Source organism: Rutidosis leptorrhynchoides, chromosome 2 (genome assembly GCF_046630445.1).
Source record: "Rutidosis leptorrhynchoides isolate AG116_Rl617_1_P2 chromosome 2, CSIRO_AGI_Rlap_v1, whole genome shotgun sequence".
Taxonomy (NCBI): Eukaryota; Viridiplantae; Streptophyta; class Magnoliopsida; order Asterales; family Asteraceae; genus Rutidosis; species Rutidosis leptorrhynchoides.
In genome coordinates, this window is record NC_092334.1 from 66,658,042 (window position 1) to 66,673,667 (window position 15,626).

Here is a 15,626-nt window from a genome sequence, read left to right on the forward strand (position 1 = left end):
TCATTTTTGTTTTTCGTTTTTATTCTATTAATAAAAATAAAAAATAAAAAATCCAGGATCACTCAGTGACTAAACTAACCACGCGTTTATCTCTCGCAGTTGCATAACCCGCTCCAAACTGCTATCAAGAAAAAAATTCGGCCCAATCCGAGAACATCATGAACGGTAAAACCCTCTACACTATTCCCTCAACGCGCGATGTGCGGCCTTGGATGGAAATGTGTTCATTATTTTAGTTTTTATTTTTAATTTTTAATTTTAATTTATTCTAACTTTCAATTTTAATTTATTCATTTTGCTTACATATATATATTTTGGATAGCGTGCAACTAATAAAAACGTCTAAAATTTGGATGAGGGTTTAAGAATTGAGGATTCATTACACACGACAAGTAAACTAATGAGAAATCAAGATAATTATCAATCTAAAATTAAAAATAAGAATAAAAATTGAAGAAACGATTATTTAAACCTTTTATATTAAAAATATGTGAATGACGTCCACAAATAAAAAGTTCAAGCGAGAAGTACAATTGTGAATAAGCGGCCCAAATGAATACCTTCATAACGAACTAAGTTTGAATAAATTATTATCGATCTCATTACTTGATGTATTAACAATCATAAAAGGTTGATTTACATCTCTCTTCTCTCTTACACTAATAACAAAGTGCTAAATAGGTGATAAGTCCAATCTAAATTAAAGGGAGTTGATAGTTCCACCATTCAATTTTATTCTTCCACTATCATTTGATGCAGTTTTCCAGTAATAACCCTTGATAAGTTGTAACAAGATATTTGTGTAAACCTTTCGTTAAGGTATATTATTACTCTAGTGTGAATATAGTAAAAGCAATGGTGATTCCCTAAATTAAATCCTAGCCATTTATCAATTAAGATCATTTAATCTCATCCCTCCATCACCCTTAATCTCACTAATCACGTGATATGTAAGGATTAGGGTGCTAAATTCTCCTCTATACCCCTGTATATCGAAATTCACACGGAACATAATAAGAAAATTAGGGGTTCAAACAATTTCACTCGGATCTATCCGTAAGAATCGATGAATATCGCTAACCTCTTAAATAACTATGATCCGTATTTGGGTGGATATGTATTGAATTAAATAGATTTCAGGAACCAGACAAACCCTTGATTTATACCCCAAATATCAGCAGATTCAAGATGATTTATTATCAAGATTATGATTCATCCAAAATATCGACAGAATCAAGATGATGATTCGACCAAAATATCGACAGAATCAATATGGTTATTATCAAGCGACTGCGAATTAAATCAAGAAGTGAAATCCGTCGAAGATTAAGGTTTAAAGAATGAACCCTAACGTCTCTGAAGTCAGGTAACTTAATCTTATTTCAATAGGGGTGGTTAATCGATTATTATGTTGATATCGAGTTTTTTATTTCAAACACTCATGATGCAATTGGTGTAAACATTACTCTTGATTAAACCCTCATAACAAAGATGTTATTTAAAATTTTTAATTTGCAAATGAACAAGAAAAGATAGTAACCAGTACATGATTTTTGTTCTATATCATACTAACTATTACCCATCTTTTGTTAAAAGTTTAATTAGTACTATATCTACGAGTCTATATTATTGACATGAATGTAAGGTCATTATTAAAAAGAACACGAAGGTAAAAGTATGCTCACTAATTGAAATAACGGCTGCGTATGTCCATTTTTACTGATATTAATGGAATAAATTCAGAATGGAACTATGCAAATTTGTAGTTTAATTATTACATTGTAGCTATCAAGCATTATAAGTGATTGTTAAACACAGTATTGCTAACGTTAATGAAGATGGTGATGTTAACACGGAAGAGGAGATACCACTAATAGCTGTCATGGATGTCAAGACATCCATTGACAAGTTTGATAAGCCATATGCATATGTTATTGACGATCTCAGCCATTTGAAGAAGGTATGTAGTTAATTAATTATTCAACAATTTGAAAACTGAGTTGAAATATTGGCTTGTGTGTGGCAACATCCTTTTTAGAGTTTAGAGAGACTTATATCTATATTAAACTGACAAATTCACAGATCGTTATATATCATAAATACATACATTTACTGACATTCTTCTATTTGGTTTTAGGCGTATGTAATGAACTTGGAAGGAGAGAACAAACACCAAAAAGAAACTATCGAATTGTTACTTTAATTAGAAATTAAGGTACTATGTTGTTAAGTAAATATTATTAAATTCATACTAACATGATTCGAAGCCTTATGTATATATAAATTTGTCATGCTTGCTCTTATTTTCAGGTTACCGTATGGTTGCTGAGTGTGCTTGAAGTGCATTGTTGGAAAGGGTCAAGGATAACAAATAAGATGCAGGTTCTCATTGTTAGCATCATTTATAATTTATTAAAGTATTATATTATTTACTTCATGACACTTATGTTATATGTGAAGTATTTATAACACTCACTTTTTACATGTCGTCCTATAATCCATCATATCTTCATTTTATGAATTTTAAATACAACCACTACCTTCTTTGGGGTTGATTTGGATTATTTACTAATGTTTATTTCCAACGGTTCGACAGACCAGTTTTCTGGCTTCTTTATATTATAACTGCCACTTGAAGTTGTTCAATATTACAATCTGACCAAATTTGTGCCAGGTGCAGAGTTCCAGATAGTGAAAGGTGGTGTTGCGCGGACAAATTAAAAGTTTTCAACTGCACAGCAAAATGTAAGGTGTTGTTGATTTTCAGTTTTAAGAATTTGAAAGATCACAACTTATTGTAATATCATAGGTTTATGTTGTGCAGGCTGCTACTATTGTATTTGTAGATGAGATTAATGCTATTGCAGAAAGACATGCTAGAAAGGATCCTTGGAAAAGATCGGCATTTGAGGCGCTTATGGTCCATGGGTTCACTTCAAATATCACCAATCGGAGCGTCAATCAGAGGTTTTACCAACTATCGGTCAATGGAATATGTTCGACTTGGTAACTTTCCAAACTTTGCTTTAGTTTTGTGATTTGTGTTTTTTTTTTTTTTTTTGGTTCTTTTGCAATTTGTTTCTTATAATCACTGATTTTGGCTTCGGTATGGTATATGTGTTTCCGTAGTTTAGTTATAAAAGTTATTCCTTTTAAGAATCTTTAAGTTTGCTACCTGGTGTGCGATATTGTTAATTGACATCATGGAAATTAGAAATAAAACAGAAGAGTTGTGATGGTAAGGAAATTGTGGGTGAGGCGTTTGTTAGTGACAATGTTATTGGTTGTGTTTCTTCATTTGCATCACCGAGGCAAGTCTCTAGGAGAGGTGTATTGCGCTCTGATAATCATATAACTCGGCCTCTGTTAGCAAGCTTCCTCAAACTAGCCATTCCCTTCTTTTTGTGGTAGTATAGAAAGCAGGAGCACACTATGCCTTGCAAGTTTCACTATGTAACGAGTGGTATACTTTTTTATATGTTTCAGTTGTGTCATTGTTATGAAGCATATAGTGTCTTTTTCCATATGATAATGTTATTGCTGTATATAGATGTAAATCCTACTCCTCCTGTTTTGTTTGAAGACCGTATGCAAAATAGGCATTATGTGGGTTACTCAAAGTTTGTATTCTACCGAAGCTTTGGATACTTTTAGCTAGAGGAAAACAGAACAAAGATAAGGAGGACGTCATTGTATTTTATTTAATAATTCTTGTAACCAATATAGTGTTTTTTACCTTTGTGTTTTTTGTAGTCAGTAACAAATACTTTTTTTATATATAAAGCACAACGCTTTACCGATAGAGATGATGGTTTGACTAATGCACACAGAGTTAAGCAAAGCTCCTTACCAGAAGTTTTGTTTTTCGTCTCATGTAAGTTATATTATGTTAATTCACATTTGCATTATTATTACTTATGTTGCTCTTATTTTGAATTTCTTATATTGTATACTTTCCTTACTTTGCTTATTGATAGACGTATTCACTAATCCTGTATGTAGGGACTACTTGGAAGCCACAGGGTACCACACTGTCATGTTAAGTAGATTATTGGGATAGAACAATAAAACAACAGATTCTTGGATTCAATTGATGCCAAATACCTTCTTCAAAATAAGCTTAATCCTCAAATGGATGTTAGGTAATTCTTTATTCTATTAGTTAAATGTTATAAACTAATAAGTGGGGAAGGAACTTACAATAAAAGAGTAGCAAACCATTGTAGTTGCATTACCTTTATCTGCTTTGGTAAGACAATCAACATTTTATTGTTAAGCCAATAATGGTCAAAATATTGTAGTCAAAAAGCGAATCATGTTCTATAGTTGATATGGGATTGTATAAAGATGAAGAAATATAATGTGTTTTGGATCACTCAATGGTGAAGTGTACCTGCGACATTCAAATTATTTATAGGTATTTTATAGCACGTTACAGTTACTTTAGCTTCAACATTGGAGTTATAAGATGATATTATTTTATTTCGATATATCATAAGTTGTCTGCTATCATTTTTCGAATTCATAACTTTGAGTTGTAGTTAGCTATATGCTGACTTAACGAGAACTTATGTTAGTTGATTATTTCAACAACATAACCAATTCATTGGTTTGACCGTTTATGAATATAAGATTAGTTATTGGTCAATACTAGACTTTGAAACTAACATTTTCTATAATTGTGGTTGTAGGCAATTCCAGTTAAAGTCCATTTATTGCTTATGTCAACAATCTTATATGGAAACTCTGGATACCAGATTCCTTGCAAGCAAAACGTCTTTCGAGGAGAACCCATCTAAAGATGTATCACTATTCTAAGTTAGGTGATGGTGTAAGGGGTCCAAATGGGCCCTTCTTTTTAGTATCTTCATAACAGAATAATAACATTGGAAGGTCGAATTGCAGGTGATATACCCATTGAGGTTAGATTCCTAATCTGTATGCGCACACTTCAAATTTTGGTTCATGTTATAGAGATCTCGACATAATGACTTGCCTTGTGGGGTCGATTTAGTTGCGTATGTGCTTATGAACACCAAAGTTTATCTTAATCAATCGAATGTTATGGATGAGATGGGGGATTGTCCTGTTGATTCGGAGTCCGATGAGGAAGATGATGGGAAAAATGATGAGAGGTTCAGATTGTTGGCTGAATCATAACAGAATCACGGGGAGATATATGAGAAGATTGTGGGTAGGATGAGACAACAGATGATGTAATTGGAGCATATGAGAGTGGATTTTCAAAGAGAAGTGGAGTTGCAGAAGAAACAGCTTTGCTGAGAATCTAAGTGGATAGGCTAATCTGGTAGTTCTATGGGCTTTACCTTTTCAAATTGGAAAATATATATTTTTTTAGCTAGATAGTGTATTGGTTTTGATATTTATAGTTATTTATAGTTATAGTTGTTACCTTTAGCAGTTATTGTTATTGTTTACGCTCTTGTGATTGAAGTAAGTTTTTGCAGGGTAACAAATTATGTAGATTCTGCCAGAGAGTCTTAGATTCCAGATTTTGAAGCCATAAGGAGGAAGGGTAATCTCATTATACTTTACACCAATTTTGGTGTAGTGTTGCATTTTCTTCTACATCTAATTTGACTTAGTTGAGGCTGCTTGAAATTTGATAGCGATATTCCCTGCTGAAGAGTTCATTAACCTCTGTTCAAACATAAGTAATACATCATCAATTACAAGCCCATTGCCAATATACTAAAAATAGTTGCTACAAACGGGCCACAAAATGATATACGTGTGGGATATATGGATCTTAGGTTATCATACAAATGAGAGCTTGAGTAAATTGAAAACGACAATTCGCCATAGTGAAAAGGAGTCAAAGACAGATTATCGACAAATCAAGATTATTGCTAAAACAAGAAATGAAACCTTAAAATCATCTCGAAATGAAACTTTGTATGCTGGTCCTGTTGGGCAGCACTTGGCAACAGCAGTGGTCAACTTTTTGGCTATTTTTGTAAAGCCATAACATTCTAACCGTAACTCCAATTTTGACGAATAAGCCGTCTATAAAAAGGTGTGAGAATACTTTCAATGGTAATAGCCTAAGGGATTATACCATATTGTGCGAGACCAGAAAAATAGATGAAAATCGGCTGTTTTAAAAACATGGTCTTTTTTCAACTGCACTTTTTGTTCAATCATACATCTGATTTATATATTACTTATCAACGAGTTAAGTTGGATTGTTCGCTACGTATCTTGGATCATGTAAGATTGTAATATTCCTTCTTACTGCTCTTTTCTTTCAATTATATATCTCTGTAATGTATCTTATCAAGTGTTGGTACTAATTATGGCGTCTTTGATTTTTCCTCACTATGACTTTAGTCCCTGTTTACTTAAGCATTTTTCTTCAACTGTAGAAGTTGTATTGGACAATCATATTGATTCAACGAAAGGCCAACATCGCAACTACGATGGAACTTTTGTAAGCCCCTTGGTGTTAGAATATATGTTGTAGAATTGATCTTATGTTCGTGTGGGAATTCTTATAATCCTAAAATATTACTCTTAATTAAACTCTCACAAAGCCCCGCGAATTCGCGGGTCTTCAGCTAGTTCATATTTAAACCATCTTGGATAGACAACAATAGAGTAATGAACCTAAACAGTGACCATTGAACTAAAAAAATCTTGGCATGAATCAACATTAACAAGCTTCTTTCAATAGAAGGTCTCTGCCATATATACCACTACAAATGAAACTAGCGAAGTACCAACGAGAAACATAAGTCACCTCAACAACACCTTCACAAATAGCATCTAATGAGCATCAAAACTCGACCACCAATTAAAATTAAAACTAATATTTGACAACTTGACCCGTCAACGCAACTTGAACTCCTACCTAAACCCATTGAAGCCACATAAAAACCCTTAAGCAAGGTTACTACGTACTATATGGGTCATCACTTTTTCTTAAATTTGTTGCAAAACTATCTCATTTCGTCAAAATATTCCTACCGTTACTCACATTCTGTGACGATCCATCCAAATCCCTTTGGACCAATACATCATTCATCGATTTCACAGTGAGGTACTGACATCTACATGATACGTTTTGTAAACATTGCATTCTTTTGAAAAGGCACACCATAATTGAATATCAAATTCCAAGGTTTTTGACGTTTGATGATTTCTACATATAGACAATCACCGTAAATAATAGTTTACAATATTACATCCGTTGATAATGCAGTCAAAATAAGATACATGGTGATGATTTTGTGAATGCAACGTTTTCTCGAATAAAGCATGTATGACTCCATGCACATAGCTTGTATCACATATAAGCAAACAGCGGAAGACTTCTAGGAACCTGAGAATAAACATGCTTAACAATGTCAACACAAAGGTTGGTGAGTTCATAGTTTTATTGTTGCGCATAATCTGTATATAAAGGTGGATCACGAGAATTTCAGTTGTTTCATCCAGAAACGTTTATCAAAATATTCTACAAGATTGAGCACCCTGGTAACTAAGCTTTAACGTTATAATAAGTACCCATGTTTTAACATACATGCAACCAACATGTACAATACACGCAATCCAACGTTACTAAACTCAAATAGTATACGTCTATTTTATAGTTCAGGCTAGGGTTTCTATACCTGGAACAGACGGGGATGTCAAGCCATATGGATCCATATACAACTACTCGCGCCCACCAGTTCTTATAACTGGCAGTTACTAGTTACCAAAGCTAAGAAATTTTCGGTTCAAACTCAGTGTAAAATTTAGTATGTACTTGTATCCATTGCGTTTAAAGTAAAGTGCATGTATTCTCAGCCCAAAAATATAGATTGCAAAAGCAATTAAAAAGGGATCTATAAACTCACCTTAGCAGCACATAAGATCATTCACCGAAATGTGACCGAAACTCGGAATGCAAAATAACCGTAGATCTCAACCTAGAGAACATATGTTGGTCAATACATGTCTAATAAGCTAGGTCGGGTCATAGTGTATCACAATCCTAATGCTCGAGACCGACATGCAAAAGTTAACAAAAGTCATCTCAAAAGTCAACCTGACCCAATATGATCTTTAAATCTATACATGTTTATTAACATAGTATAAGTCTTGATAATTGAACAAATTTATAGTTTATCAAACTCAAAATATTATTTATTTCAGGAGCTATATTATATTTGAATTATCATGGCAATCGAAAATATTTTATTATTTCACATAGTTTTTCAATTCTTGTAAAATCAGATTATAGTGTTTATAAAGCTTTAAAACATGATAAGACAGTCAACTTTGACAATTGTTCAACAAGACGAGACGTGTCTTATATAGAAATTCATTTACTCGATTAGTAATATTTGAAAATCCAATTTATCAATCTTATAAACAAGTTGTTTAAATATCAATTGCAGATTCAAAAGCAATTTCAATTAATGTTAATCATAATTCGGTTGACCATAACTTTTAATCCGTTCCTCGAAATCACGCGATTTCTAAATGAAAAGTTATTAATTTTTCGACAGCTTTCCAACGACATGCATATCATATACCTTATATCAATAACATATGTATCAAATTCGTGATTCATCATAAACTATCTAACGACAAAATTAAAGCATACAAGCGTGCATAAACATATATACTCGAGCACTAGGCATGGATACACTATTAATATATAAAAGATAAGATGTGAATGCTCACGTATAAATATTGTGATTCAATATTGTAGGAAAGTACGTAGACGCAACGAAGATGATAAACACTAGGTTTGACCTTTGACTCATGGTCATAACCTCCAAGCAATACCCATAACCTTCATAGCTATAACTCATAACTTCTTTAGCTTTGACTTACTCGAAAACCATTTTTGAAATCGTTTGGACATAACCTCGTCGTAGTATTTTATGTATAATACTAATAATAATACAAATACTACTAATAATAATAAGATTAATACTAATATTAATCTTTAATAATAATAATAATAATAATAATAATAATAATAATAATAATAATAATAATAATAATAATAATAATAATAATAATAATATAAATAATAATAATATATATGTATATATGTGAAAAGAGATTGAGAGAAGTGAATGAGGAATGGATTCGGCCAGAGTGCTCGAGCTTTTATAGAACTTTTCCTGACCCAGACTGCCATGCGATCGCATGGCTTCATAGGGTATTTCCCATGCGATTGCATGGGATGCTCTTCCAGCTCACACTCGTTTGTACACTAGCTTGTCGACATATTATTTAATTATATTTATAATATATATAATTTATATTAATTATATATATATATATATATATATATATATATATATATATATATATATATATATATATATATATATATATATATATATATATATATATTATATTCTTGTGCATAGGTGACTTGTAATATTAGTTCCGATAACTTGTACGTTGACGCTCGACTTATGTCCCGGTTCCGGTTTCTCGAACGTCCTTTCGTATACTTAGAAAACTTGCACTTTACGTTTTGTGACTCGTACCTTAGTCAAAATATAGACTTAAATTATCAATAACTTATATTACTCGAAGTGTATCTTGAATGCTCGGGTGTTTTGGTCATTTGCTTCATTAAATCAACTTCTCGTTGTTTATTAATATACATTTAATAATTTTATTTAAAAAAAATCTAAACGTTTTATAACTAGGTTAATAATTATCATTTTTGTAATATATATATATATATATATATATATATATATATATATATATATATATATATATATATATATATTCATTTAGCAACATAAATTTGTATATATATAATTAAAATATTTGCTTAATAATATAATGTTTAGTTTTTCAAAACTAATTATATTTCAATACATATAATTTAAAATCATTTAAATAATAGAAATTATTATATCGCCTAACGTTTACGCTCTAGAACTTAATTTGATATAATTTATTTAAGCGTTAATGTTTATTTTAACTTCTCAAACGTTCTAATTAACATAACTAAATATTAATCGAATCAATAATCAAGTGTTACTATCGTTTACTTAATTCATTTGAAATCATATATATACATTCAATAAACACGTTTTAAATACACGTCGCAAGTTATTTAATTAATATTCCAATTTATTGTATAAATATATTTATACACATGTCCATTAACAAATGGTTGTTCGTGAATCGTCGGGAGTAGTCGAAGGGTAATTGATTACATGAATATAGTTCCAAAACTTTTGAAACTCAACATTACAGACTTTGCTTATCGTGTCGGAATCATATAAAGATTAAGTTTAAATTTGGTCGGAAATTTCCGGGTCATCACAGTACCTACCCGTTAAATAAATTTCGTCCCGAAATTTGAGTGAGGTCATCATGGCTAACAATAAAAATGTTTGTATGACGAATATGAGTGGATAAATAGAGTTTTATCATTATTGACTAATATAGATAAAACAATTCGATTTTGTGAAGAGTACGAGTGAAGTTATCACAAAAGATTGAAATGAATAAATACATGTTCGCCTTAACTGGTGACGTAGCCACGGCTGATTTCCGGAATTCAAGGGATTTAGAGAAAATCTTCGTAATAAGATTTGATTCTTCGATAATTAAGGAAATTAGAATCCGTTTTGATTAAATGTGATCATCTGTTTTGATTGCTCTGTCGGATATTTTACTATAAATCCACCCCTCGTTTCCTTACAACTCACACATTCTATTCTTTCTCCCTCACTCGTACTTTATAGCATTTGTCAATATGCTCCATCCAGTTATGATTCTTGATATACTCCTAACTTTCATATCTATCATTTTTCTTTTTCATCTGCCCCCGGAGGAATCTATTCACTTCTGCTATACTCTTGGTTTTATAGTATTTTTAGTTCTCCCGTGTCTTTACGTTGCAATACTTATTGATATACACGGTTTGTAATTTCTGGGTTGTTGTCAAGCTTTATATTTTCCCTTATATTTAGGAGCTCCATGCTTTTTTTTCTTCTTCTCGACTTCAAGTCAAGCGAATAATAGTCCAGAATTCGTAGGTATGGAGTTTCGAATGATCATAATATACAAAGTAGAATGGAAAGGTAATAGCACGATTTGATTTGTCAAATTACCAGAATATCCAGAAAAGATCGAATCATCAAGAAAATATTTTCTTGATAGTTTAGAGGTTAAATAGAATGAAAGAGTTATGTAACATGGTTCATGATGAGGGTATGATCTGTGAACCTTTATCACGTTCCATTAGAAACTCAGCATGACTTACTGTAATATAATCACATTGATCAAGTGTCATTATATTATACTAACTCATGCTTCAGTTCCCTACACTACTTCAAAAACATTCATATTTTAAATTTGAATTTTTCAGAATTTAGAAACTAAAACAGTTTCCTTTCTAATGTAATATTGATATCGCGAAGAGATAAATGATTTCAGATAAGAATAGTTACGAAATTATCTTCAGAAATATCGAGGATATTTATAATGAAGATACGATGATATCTTAGAATTTCTAATCTCAAGGATGATGAAGAAGATTTGTACGTAAGAGTTTAGAGTCAGGAGCAAGGTATTCGTTAATGACTTCAGCAGATACTGAATCATTTGGATTCTTTGAAGGTAGGTTTAGTCTTTGTGATTTGTCCACAGCCTCCTTCATGGTTTGCTCAATCCGTTTTCCAGTTCCAAACCTTCTATTTTTCTGAGCTTTGCCAACACATTATTCTTTATCATCAAACTTTTGACTGTTAAGGTCGTTTTCAGTTTTTGCTGCTTCATCAGCATTTTTCCAAAATTTGGAGAACTAGTTCGCAGTTTAGGGTGTTTTTCAGAAACTTCACATTCGAAGCGTGTAAGTCTAGGAGATAGATGTTATATGTACATATATAACTGTTGGCGTAGAATTGCTGGGAAATTCGAGAATAATGATTGAAGCTTTTTGGTATGACAATTACCGTTACAAGATGCAGATGAGTACATGATAGAGTTTCAATGAATATAATGATTTTTTGGAAAGTTAAAGATCAATGTTGTTGTTGGTAAGTTTACTGCTAATGTGGTGGAATATAAACGGTTCCTTAGTAACGATGACGAAGAGCAAACTTATATATCATGGTTATAATGAGGCTTATTCGAATGAAAAATCGAAGTTGATTTGCTGGAGGTGTGGCAAAACTGGTTACTTTGAAAAGGAATTGCAAAGTTATTTTCGGTAATAATAATGTCAAAGGATCTAACACGGTTTTGAATTCAACGTATGGTTTTGTAAGATGTGAAAATCTAATAGTGATATCTTCTGTTAAATCTTGACTCGGATTCTGATCTGTCAAAAACCAGAATGTGTAATCGAATTTGTATGAAAATGGTTGTTATGATTCTGATGGAAGAATATATATCGCTGTGAATATAGTGAGTATAGTTAATGATTCTTGAATCAAAATTGAAGAATGTACAGTGTAACATATTAATTGTGAACTTATATATTTCCTGGGTATTACCTACCCGTTAAAAATTTCACAAGTAATATTTTGTACAGGATAATTTTACTACAGTCTTTATGAAAATATATATGTATATTTTCTTCGGATGTAATACGGATTTAATGAGTTAATATTATATTAAGCTCATTTGATTTCCGGCTGGATTAGAAATGAATAATCTCTAAAACATTAAAGATTTCATAATCTTCGCGGAGTATTTCACTAGTAATCAATACTTCATTATTCAGTTTTATTGATATTTCCTCAGTGAATCATGTTGGTGTCCATGGAACTCTTGCTAACTTCGCAAGGTACGAATGATATTTTCTAGAAAGTTTCGAGTACATCGAAAATGAAAGTGTAAAATCAAACGTGTAATTAAATAATACACTTAGTTTATTATGAAAAGGAATTCATTGAATTTGAAACAGAGATTGTAGTTAACGATGGTTATGTCGTTAATGAAGGATGTACATCATTGCATATTAATAATATGAACTAACCGAGTAGTACCTACCAGTTAAGATTCACGCGTAATAGCTTAGTACGAAAAGATTTATTTTGATTTCAGAATTCATATATATTAACTATACATATAATTTCTTCAGGGGAAATGAGTTAATACTTCATAACTCGTTGATACAATATACGCGTTGTTGATTTGTGATGATGTTGGTGATTATGGAATTGACGGAACTGGTAGTGCTACAGGTTTTTTGCCGGTGTTGGTGATGCTGACGATACTTGTGTCGAGATCTAGAGACTTAGTTGATCGCGGTGAACTTAGGGTATGTCTGTGTATCCATGAAAGTTGATCACACCAGGGTTGGTCTGATCCTGGCGGGTTATGATGTAACGGTGCGCGCGGTTGCATTATGATGGTGATAATCTCGCGAAGGGTTACAGAGTCTAAAGGGAGGTTCAATAGGGTTTTGTTTCAGAAGTTGACGGGTCGGGTTCTTGTTCCTCGTTATCCCGTACTAAGGAACGATTGAGCAAAACTCGGATATTCATGAGCAGTTGCAGAAGAAAATTCATAGCGTGTTCATTAACCGTTGGATCGCCTTGAAAATTTTAATGTAACTAAAAGACATATAGATCTAGTTGCTGTGAAATTTTGAGGCCAATCGGACAGTTGGATTTTGAGATATGATTTTTCGAAGCTGTGCAGTTTTCAGGATGAATTTTTTGGGTTTGAAGACGCGAGTGCGAGACGGTTTTGTCTCGTGAAACTTCAAGCGATACAAGCTATATTTTCAGAGATGTAAGTTTGTTATGGAAGCTCAAGAAGTTGATTTTTTCTCTCGGTTTAGAGCGGTTGTTGTAACGAACAAGATGCATCGGGTTGAAAGTCGATAGTGGGAGTTATCGGGGAAGTGTAGTGCTTGCGGGGTTTGGAAACGGGATGACCAATGGAGTTTGGTCAATATTCCAGGGTTTATGGAATATGCGGGCGGATTAGAGTTCCTAGTCACTAAGGGTAATTGGTTGTCGAAGGGAGTCGGATAGAACGCGTTCGACGGTTGCTCGGTTCTTGGTTGATGTTTCAACAAAATGAGCGGTTTTCTTCGAGGGTGATCAGTTAGTAGTCTTTAGGTGATGGAAGAGGGGCTGAAAATTGTGACAACCCGGAAATTTCTGGCCAAATTTAAACTTTAATCTTTATATATTCCCGACACGATAAGCAAAGTTTGTAAGTTGAATATCAAGAATTTTAAAATGTGTCCATACACTAATTTAACCTCGACCAAATTCCAATGATTCACGAACTATTATATGAACGAACATGATTATATATGTATATGTGTATATATTATAACTTGAAAACATTAACAAAATATTAGATGCATAAAACTTTATATAAGCGTATTTGTTTCAAAATATATTCTAATAGTTATCAATAGAATTAAAAGATGATATCAAATGATTGAATTATTAGATACATTGAATTACGATTACGAGTCTCTGTTAGGAGGTCCACTTTGATTTGGAAAACATTTCTTTTTAACGGTATTCAGAATAATTGGTAATGTGATTTATTAGAAAGAACAAAAGTGTCAATTAATGGAAACTAGACAAGGGTTAGTGGAGATTCTCATTTGATTTTCAATTTATGCTTTACAATAATTATCTCATGACTTTTGATAAGATAAACTATTAAACTTGTATATTATTTAGCGTGGAAGTAAAATTGTAGAATATAGATAACTTAGAAGATGGATATCGACAAGTTAAGTAAATTAACGTTTTACATTAAAATGATTTTATATGTTTATCTAACCTTTAGACGTTATATCACGTTGCACCAACAAACGTTAAAAACTTGAAATCTATTAAAAGTAAATTTAATCTTATTTTTCTAAAACATTTTTATGATATAACAACTTCTTCTATTTTAATTTTTTTTAATAAAATGATTATTTTATATATTTAGTTTTTAGAAAAACAAAGTTATCATATTTGATTTAAATGTATAAAAACGTTTCAGTTTAAAAAGAACTTTATTAATTAGGACGTTTTATAAGATAATTTGTATATGACTTTTGAGGAATTTAAATAAAGCTTATATTATAAATTACAAGTAGATAAAGCGTTTCAAAAAATGTTAACGTGATTGATATAATATTTTTCTACTATCTAAACGATTCCAAAATAAACTTTAAAAATATAATTAGTTTTGAAAAACTAAATATTGTATTATTACATATTTCAATATGAACAAATATATATTTTAAATAAAGATATACATATATATATATATATATATATATATATATATATATATATATATATATATATATATATATATATATATATATATGTGATGACCCGAAAATTTCTGACCAAATTTAAACTTAATCTTTGTATGATTAACATTTCCGACACGATAAACAAAGTCTGTAATATTGAGTCACGACAGTTTTGGAACTATATTCATATAATCAATTATTCTTTGACTGTTCCCTATGATTCACGAACAATATATATATAACTTAATGTGCATATATATATATGATTTCAAGTTATTTAGTAAACGATAGTAACATTCGTTTGTTAATTCGATTGATATTTAGATAAGTGAACTAAAACGTTTAAAATAAACAAGTAAAACACTAATTTGCTACAGTGTTTTCAAATTGCCACATTACT